The 16,821-nt window shown below is 45.3% G+C and overlaps 1 long non-coding RNA gene across 2 annotated transcripts in view; it reads right to left on the bottom strand.

The window, feature by feature from the left end:
- LOC120054670 overlaps positions 1-16,821 on the bottom strand; it is a 101,504-nt gene that overhangs the window by 29,960 nt on the left and 54,723 nt on the right. For both annotated transcript variants that reach the window (XR_005477624.1, XR_005477625.1), the window contains exon 4: positions 15,869-15,896. This is a non-coding gene — a long non-coding RNA (uncharacterized LOC120054670). The remainder of the gene's footprint in view (positions 1-15,868; positions 15,897-16,821) is intronic.

Raw genomic sequence — 16,821 nt, 5'->3', positions numbered from 1 at the left:
TAGCTACTTAGCTACGATCTTTCAGCCAATATAGCCTCTAGGATAGACGATATGGACTATACCCTAAAGATCTAAAGACATGACCAACAAACAGATGTTGTTCATGTGGCATGTTAAGGTCAGTGTGTGAGCAGAGTCAGCAGGTGTGTGTGTGTTGGCCAGCAGCATATCGCCCTGCATCCAGCAGCATATCACCCTGCATCCAGCTGCTGGCTTACCTTGATTGGGGTGCTGTCTTTTGGACGGGATGTTAAACGGGGGGCCCTGACTCTCTATAGGTCACTACAGATCCCATGGCATTTTAATGTAGGGGTGTTAACCCCAGTGTCCTGGCTAAATTCCCAATCATACCATCATGGCCACCGAATCATTCCCAGCTTCCAAATGGCTCACTTATCTGCCCTGTAACTATTCCCCAGGTCATTGCTGTAAATGAGAATGTGTTCTCAGTCAACTTAACTGTTAAAATAGGGGTTACAAAAATAATAATACAGGAGGTGATATTTCTACCGGACGTTTTAGCCTTGAACACTTCCTCCTAACCACAGACTGGTCACCACAGAAACAGAGCTAGGCTACAGTAAAGATACAGTTACAGACAAAAGAGCAGTGTCCCACTGACTTCTCCACTACAACAAGACACGTCTTAAGCCCTGAGGAGTAACTGTCTCCCTAGTCTGAGGAGTAACTGTCTCCCTAGTCTGAGGAGTAACTGTCTCCCTAGTCCCTACCACCATAATAGGCACCTTTCAGACACAGCAACCCAAGCGGCTGATTTGACTTCCTCTCTTCAAGAAGCCAAAGTGATCAAGTGGCAGACAGACGACATCCTGCAGCCTTCCAACGATCAGAGTAATTGTCTTGTTCAACTCCCCATTGTCCTGTTCTGTAGTCAAATACAGTAAGTGTTTTTAGTCTCAACGGTAAGGGAAGATTAGCCTGGTCCCAGATCCGTGCGGTCTTGTCATTGTCAACCACAGGAGTTGGCAATAAAGCACAAACAGATCTGAGACCAAGTTAAAGGGCAAGAAAGAATGTCATGATCAAACCGCCCATAGGAATGAATGTTAAATTGACATAGATGTGTGTGTATTTTTTTCCTGAAATATCCCATTTATATGAACCAATGCAAGATTCGGAAAGTATTCAGACCCCTTCATTTCTTCCATATTTTGTTAGGTTACAGCGTTATTCTAAAATGGATTACATTTTTTTTTAAATTCATCAATCTACACAGAATACCCCATAATGACAAAGTAAAAACAGGTTCTTAGAAATGTTTGCACATTTATATCACATTTACATAAGTTTTCACACCTTTTACTCAGTACTTTGTTGAAGCACCTTTGGCAGCGATTACAGCTTTGAGTCTTTTTGAGTATGCTGCTACAAGCTTGGCACACCTGTATTTGAGGAGTTTCTCCCATTCTTCTCTGCAGATCCTCTCAAGCTCTGTCAGGTTGGATGGGGAGCTTCGCTGCACAGCTATTTTCAGATCTCTCCAGAGATGTTTGGCTGGGCCCCTCAAGGACATTCAGAGACTTGTCCCGTAGCCACTCCTGAATTGTCTTGGCTGTGTGCTTAGGGTCGTTGTCCTGTTGGAAGGTGAACCTTTGCCCTAGTCTGAGGTCCTGAGCGCAGGTTTTCATCAAGGATCTCTCTGTACTTTGCTCCGTTCATCTTTGCCTCAACCCTGACTAGTCTCCCAGTCCCTGCCGCTGAAAAACATCCCCACAGCATGATGCTGCCACCACCATGCTTCACTGTAAGGATGGTGCCAGGTTTCCTCCAGACGTGACACTTGGCATTCAGGCCAAAGAGTTCAATATTGGTTTCATCAGACCAGAAAATCTTCTTTCTCATGACCTGAGATTCTTTACGTGCCTTTTGGCAAACTCCAAGCGGGCGGTCATGTGCTTTTTACTGAGGAGTGGCTTCCGTCTGGCCTCTTTATCATAAAGGCCTGACTGGTGGAGTGCTGCAGAGATGGCTGTCCTTCTGGAAGGGTCTCCCATCTCCACAGAGGAACTCTAGAGCTCTGTCAGAGTAACTATCAGGTTTTTGGTCGCCTCCCTGACCAAGGCCCTTATCGCCCAATTTCTCAGTTTGGCCAGCTCTAGGGAGAGTCTTGGTGGTTTTAAACTTCTTCCATTTAAGAATGATGGAGGCCACTGTGTTCTTGCGGACCTTCAATGCTGCAGAAATGTTTTGGCACCCTTCCCAAGATCTGTGCCTCGACACAATCCTGTCTCGGAGCTCCACAGACAATTCCTTCGACCTCATGGCTTGGTTTTTGCTCTGACATGCACTGTCAACTGTGGGACCTTACAGTTGAAGTCGGAAGTTTACATACACCTTAGCCAAATAAATTTAAACTCAGTTTTTCACAATTCCTGACATTTAATCCTAGTAAAAATTCCCTGTCTTAGGTCAGTTAGATCACCACTTTATTTTAAGAATGTGAAATGTCAGAATAATAGTAGAGAGAATGATTTATTTCAGCTTTTATTTCTTTCATCACATTCCCAGTGGGTCAGAAGTTTACATTTACTCAATTAGTATTTGGTAGCATTGCCTTAAAATTGTTTAACTTGGGTCAAACGTTTCGGATAGCCTTCCACAACCTTCCCACAATAAGTTGGGTGAATTTTGGCCCATTCCTCCTGACAGAGCTGGTGTAACGTAGTCAGGTTTGTAGGCCTCCTTGCTCGCACACACAATTTTCTACAGGATTAAGGTCAGGGCTTTGTGATGGCCACTCCAATACCTTGACTTTGTTGTCCTTAAGCCATTTTGCCACAACTTTGGAAGTATGCTTGGCGTCATTGTCCATTTGGAAGACCCATTTGCGACCAAGCTATAACTTCCTGACTGATGTCTTGAGATGTTGCTTCAATAAATCCACATAATTGTCCTGCCTCATGTTGCCATCTATTTTGTGAAGTGCTCCAGTCCCTCCTGCAGAAAAGCACCCCCACAACATGATGCTACCACCCCCGTGCTTCACGGTTGGGATGGTGTTCTTAGGCTTGCAAGCCTCCCCCTTTTTCCTCCAATCATAATGATGGTCATTATGGCCAAACAGTTATATTTTTGTTTCATCAGACCAGAGGACATTTCTCCAAAAAGTATGATCTTTGTCCCCATGTGCAGTTGCAAACCGTAGTCTGGCTTTTTTATGGTGGTTTTGGAGCAGTGGCTTCTTCCTTGCTGAGCGGCCTTTTAGGTTATGTCGATATAGGACTCGTTTTACTGTGGATATAGATACTTTTGTACCTGTTTCCTCCTGCATCTCTAGGAGACAGAACGCGTCTCCTTCCTGAGCGGTATGACGGCTGCGTGGTCCCATGCTGTTTATACTTGCATACTATTGTTTGTACAGATGAACGTGGTACCTTCAGGCGTTTGGAAATTGCTCCTAAGGATGAACCAGACTTGTGGAGGTCTACAATCTTTTTTCTGAGGTCTTGGCTGATTTCTTTTGATTTTCCCATGAAGCAAAGAGGCACTGAGTTTGAAGGTAGGTCATACATCCACAGGTACACCTCTAATTGACTCAAATTATGTCACTTTGCCTATCAGAAGCTTCGAAAGCCATTACATAATTTTCTGGAATTTTCCAAGCTGTTTAAAAGCACAGTCAACTTAGTGTATGTAAAATGTCTGACCCACTGGAATTGTGATACAGTGAATTATAAGTGAAATAATCTGTCTGTAAACAATTGTTGGAAAAATTACTTGTGTCATGCATAAAGTAGATGTCCTAACCGACTTGCCAACACTATAGTTGGTTAATAAGAAATTTGTGGAGTGGTTGAAAAACGAGTTTTAATGACTCCAACCTAAGTGTATGTAAACTTCAGACTTCAACTGTATATACAGGTGTGTGCCTTTCCAAATCATGTCCAATCAATTGAATTGACCACAGGTGGACTCCAATCAAGTTGTAGAAACATCTCAAGGATGATAAATGGAAACAGGATGCACCTGAGCTCAATTTCGTATCTCATAGCAAAGGGTCTGAATACTTATGTAAATATAGTATTTGTTGTTTTTTTAAATCGAAAAAACTGTTTTTGCTTTGTCCTTATGGGGTGTTGTGTGTAGATCGCTGAGGAAATTGTTGTATTTAATACATTTTAGAATAACACCATGCCCAGCGTGCGCCATCGTGCGCAAATTGATTTTGTCCCCCCCACACAGGTTGAAATATCAAAACAAACTCTGAACCAATTATATTAATTTGGGGACAGGTCGAAAAGCATTAAACACATATGGTAATTTAGCTAGCTAGCTTGCAGTTGCCAGCTAATTTGTCCTGTTTATCTAGCTAGCTTGCTGTTGCTATCTAATTTGTCCTGGGATTTAAACGTTGTGTTGTTATTTTACCTGAAGTGCACAAGGTCCTCTACTCCGACAATTAATCCACACATAAAACGGTCAACCGAATCGTTTCTAGTCATCTCTCCTCCTTCCATGCTTATTTTTCTTCTTTGGACTTTATATGGCGATTGGCAACTAACTTTCATAATAAGGTGCATTACCACAACTGACCTCAGTTCATCTTTCAATCACCCACGTGGGTACATGTTCCTAAAAACCAATGAGGAGATGGGAGAGGCAGGATTTGCAGCGCATTCTGCATCACAAATAGAATCAACTTCTATTTTAGCGCCTAGCAACGCAGACGCTCATTGGCGCGCGCGAGTAATGTGGGTGCAATGATTGAATAACATGTATGTGGAAATGTATTTTGCAACACTCGCGCATGCGATGTGACCGGTGTGGTCAGCATGTAAGGCTGTAACATAACAAAATGTGGAAAAAGTCAAGGGGTCTGAATACTTTCCCAAGATAATGTACATTTATTTTATTTAACTATGCAAGTCAGTTAAGAACACATTCTTATTTACAATGACGCCTACCCCGGCCAAACCCGGACGACGCTGGGCCAATTGTGCGCCGCCCTATGAGACATGCACCTATCTCAAGTTAGTATCGGGCCTCAATTGTCAATATTTCAATACAGAATAGACCGTGAGTGCTCCCTCCGTGAGCTAACATGCTGTTTCCCATGTAAACAGCAATTTTTCAAGCATCCTTTGTGCTTTTCAGAAAGGAGATGTTTCTTCCCCATTTAAAAGCTGAGCTGGCAGGGTCAGGTTGTCCTTGGACACAAAGCTAAGATAAGAACAAATGTAGTTAAAGTTCAATCAGGAAGGCTGGTCTCAATGGTCGTTTAACCTTATTCTACATTTAAGTAATTTAGCCACTTACAGTTAGTTCATTCAACTAAATATAGCTAGGTGTGACAACCACATATCACGGGCATAGTGGGAATAGATACAAACGTATCATCAGCATAGCGTCTTGTTTCTTCTCCTCTTTCCTGTTAGCCATGTGTTGAATGTCATTCACCTATTTACCGTATAGTCTATTAGCACGGCACAATCGTGCACATTCTTCACGCTTGCTGTTTAACCTATGGGCTCACTATCACAATTATCACCTTTCTCTCTCTCAACCAATGGGCATACATCTTGGGATGCATTTATATGTCGACTTAGCCTTGTTCTCTCACTTGCTGTTTTTAAGCAACAGTTTGAGACAACCATCCACCTCCCCACAACCACCAGCTATAATAACCTTCAGGCCCATCATTGGAACTCCTTTCCCCCAGCGGGAGGTTTCAATGCCAGCAGCCCCGCATAGGGCTACCTGCTACCACATCATCTGGCTCCGAGGACTTTCCCTCAGAGACAAGGCCGTTCCCCAAACTATTTAATAAAATGTCATATTGCATTCTGTCTTTGTTGTTCATTAAGTTAGTACACGATTCAACTCGCTGGAAACATTCACAGGCTACAAGAGAAAATGTGGTAACCACAGATATCAACAAAATCATACTTTCTGCAGTGGCTAGATGATGTGAAATAACAAGATCATCAATTCAAAGAGGGACTTATTCAACCAACAACACACAGAATGAGTTGCAGCCAGAAGCGTCTCAGCGGTTCTTAGGCATCCCATCAGACGCCTGAGATAATACCTCCGCTATTTAACACAGGGGCGACTCCCGTGTAAATAGGCTTGGTATTGGGCCGCCACTTTCCCAGGCCTCTCCCTGACTGACTCCCTCTCTCATCTTCCCTTTCTCACAGCTCCCAGTCATGTGATACTGGGCACCCTGCCTGCTCAACACACACACTTTGCAAGCACAAACACACACACTCCTGCAGGCTGTTTTTGGGAGACTCTGGAATTGAATCCCGAAATACTTTTTTTTTTTTTTTTACATCGACAGTCAGGAAAAAGATAATCTTTCTCTCATGAAATATGATTATTTGTTTTCCCGTCATAGCCAGCACTGGAGTTTCCCCCTAATAACATTAGGGAGACTTGTTTTGCATGACTGACTTGACACCCTTTGTGGAATACCCCACTTACAGAGGTCAATGCAACAGTCAAGGCTGCAGATGTTTTGAGTTGGTGAAAGCTGATTGGCTTTCTATGTTTTTGGATTGAGTTTAAAGATGCACTTTTGCAGAAATCGCTCCACCTAATTTCAGTTTATGTGACAAAGGAATAGTGTAGAGAGTCATTGAACCATCTAAACCGCTGTGAAATATATTTTCAATAACGAAAAATAAGTTGGTGTACAAAACCGAAAGTAAAAGAAGCAAAAATTACATTTAAGACCGGGAAGCATAGAAATAGTGCACATAAATCTGTTCTAACTCTTCTGAGACTTGCTTTCAATCAGATTTGGTCAGGTTGCCCCAAAAGAGACAAATTGCAGATTTAACTGAAAGGTGAAGGTGGTACTCGGGTAGGCCATCCTTCATAGTAAAACTCCAACATGATGAAGACTGGTTTATCATGACAGATAGAGGGGATCCTATTCAATTAAAACATATGCTCCTGCACAGCGAGAGAGCATGTTCAAATCAACCTACCTATGGTGGCTATGACCAAACACAAGCACAAATACACATATAGTCGTGGCCAAAAGTTTAAAAAATGACACAAATATTAATTTTCAAAGTTTGCTGCTTTAGTGTCTTTAGATATTTTTGTCAGATGTTACTATATAATACTGAAGTATAATTACAAGCATTTCATAAGTGTCAAAGGCTTTTTATTGACAATTACATGAAGTTGATGCAGAGTCAATATTTGCAGTGTTGACCCTTCTTTTTCAAGACTTCTGCAATCCGCCCTGTCATGCTGTAAATTAACTTCTGGGCCACATCCTGACTGACGGCAATGCTTGGAGTTTGTCAGAATTTGTGGGTTTTTGTTTGCCTCATGAGAATTGACCACAAGTTCTCAATCGGATTAAGGTCTGGGGAGTTTCCTGGCCATGGACCCAAAATATCGATGGTTTGTTCCCCGAGTCACTTAGTTATCACTTTTGCCTTATGGCAAGGTGCTCCATCATGCTGGAAAAGGCATTGTTTGTCACCAAACTGTTCCTGGATGGTTGGGAAAAGTTGCTCTCGGAGGACGTGTTGGTACCATTTTTTTTTATTCATGGCTGTGTTCTTAGGCAAAATTGTGAGTGAGCCCACTCCCTTGGCTGAGAAGCAACCCCACACATGAATGGTCTCAGGATGCTTTACTGTTGGCATCACACAGGACTGATGGTAGCGCTCACCTTGTCTTCTCCGGACAAGCTTTTTTCCGGATGCCCCAAACAATCAGAAAGGGGATTCATCAGAGAAAATGACTTTACCCCTGTACCTTTTGCAGAATATCAGTCTGTCCCTGATATTTTTCCTGTAGAGAAGTGGCTTCTTTGCTGCCCTTCTTGACACCAGGCCATTCTCCAAAAGTCTTCGCCTCACTGTGCGTGCAGATGCACTCACACCTGCCTGCTGCCATTCCTGAGCAAGCTCTGTACTGGTGGCGCCCCGATCCCGCAGCTGAATCAACTTTAGGAGACTGTCCTGGTGCCTGCTGGACTTTCTTGGGCGATTGAACAATTGAACCGCTCTCCTTGAAGTTCTTGATGATCCGATAAATGGTTGATTTAGGTGCAATCTTACTGGCAGCAATATCCTTGCCTGTGAAGCCCTTTTTGTGCAAAGCAATGATGACGGCACGTGTTTCCTTGCAGGTAACCATGGTTGACAGAGGAAGAACAATGATTCCAAGTACCACCCTCCTTTTGAAGCTTCCAGTCTGTTATTCGAACTCAATCAGCATGACAGAGTGATCTCCAGCCATGTCCTAGTCAACACTCACACCTGTCAACACTCACACACTCACCTAGTCAACACTCACACACTCACACAACGAGAGAATCACTGACATGATGTCAGCTGGTCCTTTTGTGGCAGGACTGAAATGCAGTGGAAATGTTTTTTTGGGGATTCAAGTAATTTGCATGGCAAAGAGGGAATTTGCAATTAATTGCAATTCATCTGATCACTCTTCATAACATTCTGGAGTATATGCAAATTGCCATCATACAACTGAGGCAGCAGAATTTGTGAAAATTAATATTTGTGTCATTCTCAACTTTTGGCCACGACTGTACACACACACACACACACACACTCTTCTGACGTGCTTCCTGCTCTCTGGTTGCATCTTTCTGGGAAGCAGAGCAGAGGAGTGTGGACACACACATAAGCACGGAAGCAGAGATCTGTGTGTGTGTTTATTTTTGTGTGCGTGTGTGGCAGGAAGCCCAAAACATGTTCAGCAGTGTCAGGCCGGTCTCGTACACACACACACAGTCATACACACATGGAGGCAATCTGGCTCGCATTAGGCACGGTGAAAGAGGTGGGCGAGGGCCTCTACATTATATCCCCCCTCCTCTGCTCATTTCACCCTACCAGTCTCCATCCCGCCCCCAGGCCATCCATCCCGCTCCCCTAGGCCATGCGGCTCCATCCCGCCCCCCCAGGCCATGCGGCTCCATCAGGCCATGCGGCTCCATCCCGCCCCTCCAGGCCATGCGGCTCAATCCCACCCCCCCAGGCCATGCGGCTCCATCCCGCCCCCCCAGGCCATGTGGCTCCATCCCGCCCCCCCAGGCCATGCGGCTCCATCCTTCCGCCCCCCCAGGCCAAGCAGCTCCATCCCGTCCCCCCAGGCCATGCGGCTCCATCCCGCCTCCAGGCCATGCGGCTCCATCGCGTCCCCAGGCCATGCAGCTCCATCCCTCCCCCAGGCCATGCAGCTCCATCCCGCCCCCCCAGGCCATGTGGCTCCATCCCGCCCCCCCAGGCCATGCGGCTCCATCCTCCCCCCCCCCCCCCCCCCCCAGGCCAAGCGGCTCCATCCCGTCCCCCCAGGCCATGCGGCTCCATCGCGTCCCCAGGCCATGCGGCTCCATCGCGTCCCCAGGCCATGCAGCTCCATCCCGCCCCCAGGCCATGCGGCTCCATCGCGTCCCCCCAGGCCATGCGGCTCCATCCCGTCCCCCCAGGCCATGCGGCTCCATCGCGTCCCCAGGCCATGCGGCTCCATCGCGTCCCCAGGCCATGCAGCTCCATCCCGCCCCCAGGCCATGCGGCTCCATCGCGTCCCCAGGCCATGCAGCTCCATCCCGCCCCCAGGCCATGCAGCTCCATCCCACCCCCAGGCCAAGCAGCTCCATCCCGCCCCCAGGCCATGCGGCTCCATCGCGTCCCCAGGCCATGCAGCTCCATCCCGCCCCCAGGCCATGCAGCTCCATCCCGCCCCCAGGCCATGCGGCTCCATCCCGCCCCCAGGCCATGCAGCTCCATCCCGCCCCCAGGCCATGCGGCTACATCCCGCCCCCAGGCCATGCGGCTCCATCGCGTCCCCAGGCCAAGCAGCTCCGATGCACCTCTTCCCCCTCCCTCCTTCCTACATTTCACAGTTCCGTTGGAGTTTCTGACTTTTATGTGCTGCCACCTTTGCAAAAACCACATCCTCCCTATTGGACAGCACACCCTAATTTATATCCAGTGTGTGTGTGTGTGTGTGTGTGTGTGTGTGTGTGTGTGTGTGTGTGTGTGTCTGAGTGTGTGTATGTTTGTGTGTGTGAGCATGTGGATAAAAAATGTGTGTGTGTGTGTGCGTGCGGCCATGCATGCATGTGGATATAATGTGCGTGCGTGGATGCATGTGAGTGTGTGTGCGTGAATGGGTGCATGTGTGTGTGTGTGTGAGTTACTACCCGTCACCACAATTTGCCTGCGTGGCGTTCTCTTTGATACCCTCTTTGTTCCATCAAAGCTCAATGGGTGTTACAGTAGTCTAGTAGTCTAGATGCCAATTAGTCCCCAATAAGAAGACCACACCAGAGCCATGTGGGCACAGACCATGGCACGGAGATAAAAGGACAGGCAAAGGAGAAACCTTAATAGTGCATAGCCTTGAACACGCACCAGCATCAAAGACGACTGAGGTTAGCTCGAGGACTAGACGAAGACCTTGCAAATGCAGACCATGAACTACGGAACAAAGTATTTACAGATTACGGTCTGGCTCAAAAACAGAAACCATATGAAAGTGCATAAAATGCTTAAAAATGTAGCAATTACCATATTGCACCTAAAAGTGTGTTTGCAAAGTCACCACAAGTTTTTCAAAAGATACCGTCAGAGAAGTAACAGGGGACAAGAGAGGTAAAGAGAATCTTCCTAAATCTCTTGCAAAGAGCCAGAGCAGGCAGAGAAATGGAAGGAAGAACGGAGGGAGGGAGCGAGGGAAAGGTAAGACTCCTGCCCTTCTCAGTGGAAATATGTTTGGGAGCAGAAACCTGTTGAACCAGGTGTGGAGCGAGAGAGACAGGTACAGCAGGACAGACCGAGAAAGGGAAGGTCACGCACAGGGAGAAAGGGAGGGCGATAGGAAAAAAGAGAAAGAGAGATCAGAGTGTACTCAGCTTTGGGCTACAACCCTGGGCATTGTACCAAAAAGTACGAACGAGGAAGCTGTGGAAAGCTTCTCTCCCACAGCCAAGACTTCAGACAAGACAATAAGAGACAGGATGTGTTGTGTGGTGGGTACACCCCATGGCTCAGTATCGAGTCCGGGGCCAATTCTTTCCCCAGCCATTATTAACTTCAAAGAACATACTAAAGACGATGCGGTACCGAAGTATCATTCTTCGAGCTTGATGTCGCCAAGAATTCCTAGGTAAAGGACGTAAATGACTATCCAAAGGAGTGTCATGGTATGCCTGTAATTCCTTTTGACACTATGCATACTTGCACACAAATTGCATTGAAAATGCAAATGGGGTGGTTTGTATAGGGCAGGCCTTGGGTGAACGAAAGGGAGTACAATTATCTCCCTGAGGAGGTGGGTGTATTTGCATACAGGTAAAGGTGATTGTTGAATGTGTTTTTTTAGCCCCCGGATGTACAGTGCCTTCAGAAAGTATTCATACCCCTTGACTCAGGGGCACAACTTTGGTTTTAGAAGTGAAGGGGGATATTACCTTACGTGAGGTCTGGGGGCATCTAAAGCTCACTTGCCTAGTTAAATAAAGGTTAAATAAATAGAAATGTAAAAATCCTGCATTTCTACACAATCTAATATGACCCATGCCCCTTCTAGCTGGCTCTATTTAGAACAAAAAGTATGCAAAACCGCCCAGTCATAAAGCTATGGAAGAGATCATTATTAAATATGTTTAAGTGATTGAACTGAACTAGATCAAAGGTCATTTAATAATGAATATTGTGTTGCACCTTTAACCAATAGCCTAACAAATGAACAAACTCTTTAAAAAATGAAGTACAAAGACTTTCATATGGCCTTAAGACATCCTCTATATAAAATTTCAGCCTGAGCTGCCTGCACGCCCGACCCCCAACAGTCTAGTCCATAACTCAACTCTCTCCCCAATACAAATTCCTTTCACCTTTTTAAGTAAATCAAAAACAAACAAAAAACACCTACACCTACTGTATACATTAACACAAATAAACGGCACATCCTCCATATAATTAATATCATAGGCCGAAATACTGTAGAGCTCTCTTTACTTGCACACAATATAACAGGGTCACCTAATCCTGCCCCTAGGGGTCCACTGCCCTGCAGCGCCACAACCCAATACACCCCACTCAGCTTTAGGATCTCAGTGAAACATTCTTTATTGGTTTCAAGTGTGTTAAGCCAGGTATTCCCGAACTGACATTTCTATGTACGGGTTGCCCAAAAAGTGACAAATTGCAGATTTAACTGAAAGGTGAAGGTGGTACTCAGGTAGGCCATCCTTCATAGTAAAACTCCAACATGATGAAGACTGGTTTATCATGACAGATAGAGGGGATCCTATTCAATTAAAACATATGCTCCTGCACAGCGAGAGAGCATGTTCAAATCAACTTGCAGTGGAGTTCCGCGTATGGTGGCTATGACCAAACACACACACACACACACACACACACACACACACACACACACACACACACACACACACACACACACACACACACACACACACACACACACACACACACACACACACACACACACTCTGCTGACGTGCTTCCTGCTCTCTGGTTGTATCTTTCTGGGAAGCAGAGCAGAGGAGTGTGGACACACACATAGGCAGGAGGAAGCAGAAATCTGTGTGTGTGTGTTTATTTCTGTGTGTGTGTGTGTGGCAGGAAGCCCAAAACATTTTCAGCAGTGTCAGGCCGGTCTCGTACACACACACAGTCATACACACATGGAGGAAATCTTGCTCGCATTAGGCACAATACACCCCATTCAGCATAAGGATCTGAGTGAAACATTCTTTATTGGTTTCAGGTGTGTTATAAACCAGGTACAGTATTCCCAAACTGGGGTATGCGTAACAGTGACAGTTGTGAATCTGATGCAGCCGAAGAGCTACTGACTGGCCCCTTACCCGGGAAAGCACTGAACAACAGACAGGGACGTTGGACCATCGAAGAGGCGCAAATATAATGATAACTACATTGATTTGGGGTTCAATTATATTGGGAGTAGTGCCTTTGCTCAGCCACAGTGTGCCATATGTGCAAAAGTACTATCTCACAACTCGATGAACATTTAGAAACAAAACATTCCAATTTGAAAAATAAGCCACAGGAGTTTTTTGAGCGAGAATTAAGACGACTTTCGAGTAGTAAGACATGTATAAAAGCAACAGATACCATTAATAAGAAGGGGATAGAAGCGTCTTATATGGTGAGCTACCGAGTAGCTAGAACAGGCAAGCCCCATACTATTGTGGAGGACTTAATTCTTTCTGCTGCCGCTGATATGGCTGGGACAATGCTGGGGCAAAAGACCAAAAAAACTATACAGACAATGCCTTCATCAAAAAACGTTGTTTCACGATGCATCAGTGACATGCAGGAGATGTTTTGAAACAATTACTGTTTCGCATACAAGCCAGGGAATTATATGCGTTACAGCTGGATGAGTCAGACGTGGCGGGCCTGGCACAGCTCCTGGTATATGTCCATTATGTTTATGGGGGTCAATTAAGGAAGACCCGGCTAGGTGCATCCTGTTTCCATTGATCATCCTTGAGATGTTTCTACAACTTGATTGGTGTCCACCTATGGTAAATTCAATTGATTGGACATGATTTGGAAAGGCACACACCTGTCTACATAAGGTCCCACAATTGACAAAAACCAAGCCATGAGGTCGAAGGAATTGTCCGTAGAGCTCTGAGACAGGATTGTTTCGAGGTACAGATATGGGGAAGGGTACCAAAACATTTCTGCAGCATTGAAGGTCCCCAAGGACACAGTGGTTGCCATCATTCTTAAATGGAAGAAGTTTGGAACCACCAAGACTCTTCCTAGAGCTTGAGTTTGCCAAAAGGCACCTAAAGACTCTCAGATCATGAGAAACAAGATTCTCTGTGATGAAACCAAAATTGAACTCTTTGGCCTGGAGGGAACCTGGCACCATCCCTACGGTGAAGCATCCCTACTCCACTATTCAAATCTATCTAGTCCTACAGTGTACCTCAGGCCAACAGCCTAAAAGGATGTGACAGCACCACTTAACATACCCTGTAACTCTTCTAAATGTCCCAGCTCTGCAGATTTTGCTGCAAAGAGACAATCATTAGATCACTTGTTTTGGTCGAAAAATTGCAACATTTACTTGGAGCTAACTCTGCAAATAGCACTGCTGGGTGAATCAATCAATAATATAATAATACTCTTAGCCAAAATGTGTATCTTTAATTTACAATCTGTAGAAAATATGAGAATAGAAAGGTTCAGAACTTTTGTGAAACATCACAGCACAGTGAAATAAATTCAGAGATAGATGAGATAGATGGGAGGGGTTGTGGGTAGCTGAAGGCTGGGACTAAAAACAGACAAAAGATAACTAAGGTAAAATATACTGTCCATAAAATGTATATAGTATGTATAAGCTGGAAGTAGAAGCCTAACTATTGTTGTCCATTAGTTTAATCCAATTAGGGGAGGAGTGGCAAATATATATTTTTAAAGATATACACTACATGAACACAAGTATGTGGACACCTGCTCGTCAAACATCTCATGCCAAAATCCTGGGGATTTATATGGAGTTAGTCCTCCACTCTTCTGGGAAGGCTTTCCACTAGACGTTGGAACATTGCTGCGGGGACTTGCTTCCATTCAGCGACAAGAGCATTAGTGAGGTCAGGCATTGAAGTTGGGCATTTAGGCCTGGCTCGCAGTCGGCGTTCCAAATCATCCAAAAGGTGTTCGATGGGGTTGAGGTCCGGGCTCTGTGCAGGTTAGTCAAGCTCTTCCACACCGATCTCGAGAAACCATTTCTGTATGGACCTCAATTTGTGCACTGGGGCATTGTCATGCTGAAACAGCATGGGCCCTCCCCAAACTGTTGCCACAAAGTTGGAAGCACAGAATCATGTAGATTGTCATTGTATGCTGTAGCTTTAAGATTTCCCTTCACTGGAACTAAGGGGCCTAGCCCAAACCATGAAAAACAGCCCCATACCATTAATCCTCCTCCACCAAACTTTACAGTTGGCACTATGCATACAGGCAGGTAGTGTCCTCCTAGCATCCGCCAAACCCAGATTCGTCCGTCGTACTGCCAGATGGTGAAGCGTGATTCATCACTCCAGGTAACACGTTTCCACTGCTCCAGAGTCCAATGGCGGCAAGCTTTACACCACTTCAGCCGATGTTTGGCATTGCGCATGGTGATCTTAGGCTTGTGTGCGGCTGCTTGGCCATGGAAGCTTCAGCACTCGGTGGTCCATGTAGTGTATACTTTAATCACTCTACCAACTAACCCTATACTCATTAAAACTCATCACCTTATTATACAACTTTAACCCTATCTGATCCTACCCGTCTGATCCTACCCCAGGCCAACAGCCTGAGCTGATGGGACACTACCACTCAACACACGCTGTAACTCTTCCGAAGTCAAATCTCCTATCCCCAAGTACTTCTTTGCAGCTGCCACCACAACATCTATTTTCTGTGATTTGCGTTCTATTTCTGCAGTACGGTATAAACCCTACTGAGGGTAATGATTAAGGTTAGGGTAAGGGTTAAGTTTAGGGTTAGGATAAGAGTTGGGGTTAAAGCTAGGGTTAGTAGATAGTTAGTTTAAATGTTACTGATAGTCTTGTAGAGCATCTTCAGATGGACCACCAAAATAGTGTTACTGCGTTTTCAATGCATGCTGGTCATTATGTTTTCTCACTTCAATTTGATGGACCTACGGATGGTGGATGCTACGACTACATTTCCCAATTCAGCAGAAACTTGCATAAAGAGTAACACGGTTGACATTAGCACAAACACACACATATATGGGAAAGCTAGGCTAACACAGGCACACTCACAAAGCAAGGCACGCCGCACGCATGCAGATAACGACAAAGGTCACAACGTTCACACCGTCCTACCTTTCGATTTCTGAGTCTCAAACAGCTCCTGTAAAAACACAGACAGACAAATGCAACAAAAAAAGGTAAGTTCATCCATTTACCACCTAGCACCTTATTTTCAGCAATACAATGCTGGCATCTGTCATAGATCAAACACAGCATTCAAATAGAAAAGCATATTTTGACAGAGCACCGAACACTGGTTGAATGAGATAGGATAAGCCTGCATGGTATTCTCTTGCACAAAGAGGGGAATACCGTATTCCCTCATGCTGACACTGACCGTTTGGCCTCTGTTCCTCTCCTGCCCTTTACCAGCGATGGTACACTTCCTCCACCAGACATTTTCTCTCCACTCAACAGCTTTCTTTCTTTTCTCTCTTTCTTTCTATTCTTTTTTGTGTCTCCATCTTTGCAGTTCTTGAGCAGAGAAGATACAATGGCCGTCTGTCTATGAACCTGTTTCCTGAGTCATCGGTCGACATGGGACTCTGAGGGAAATAATGACATGGGCCCGGTTTCCCGATAGCGGTGGAATTTAGGCTGACGAGTGTTTTAACAATGCATCGTTCCCACAACAGCCGAAGATGTAACACGCGTTTCCCAAAACTCCACACAGAAAGAACTTTCTCTAAGAGCTTCATTGGAGAATGTGTCGATAGGCTACTGATAGGATCGAAAGAAAGGCAGCGCTGCTCTCGGATCAGCTTACTCCAGTCACATCTTACCTGAATATTATACACTGATTGTACAAAACATTAAGAACACCTTCCTAATATTGAGTTGTACCCCCCCACCCCCCACGAAGTGCAGCTTTAGTAACAATGGTTCTCTTTTAATTATTTGTTTCGATATCTCACAAGTGGGATTCACCAGAATTCGCTCGAAGAACCAACCATACATGTCTGTCGGAGACAGTGGCGAATGAAGGAGCCCCTCCCCTCATACTAAAGAGCCAATTGCCCACCCTC

The sequence above is a fragment of the Salvelinus namaycush genome, chromosome 10 (genome assembly GCF_016432855.1).
Source record: "Salvelinus namaycush isolate Seneca chromosome 10, SaNama_1.0, whole genome shotgun sequence".
NCBI classification, from domain to species: domain Eukaryota; kingdom Metazoa; phylum Chordata; class Actinopteri; order Salmoniformes; family Salmonidae; genus Salvelinus; species Salvelinus namaycush.
This window is presented reverse-complemented; position numbering and strand designations above follow the sequence as displayed.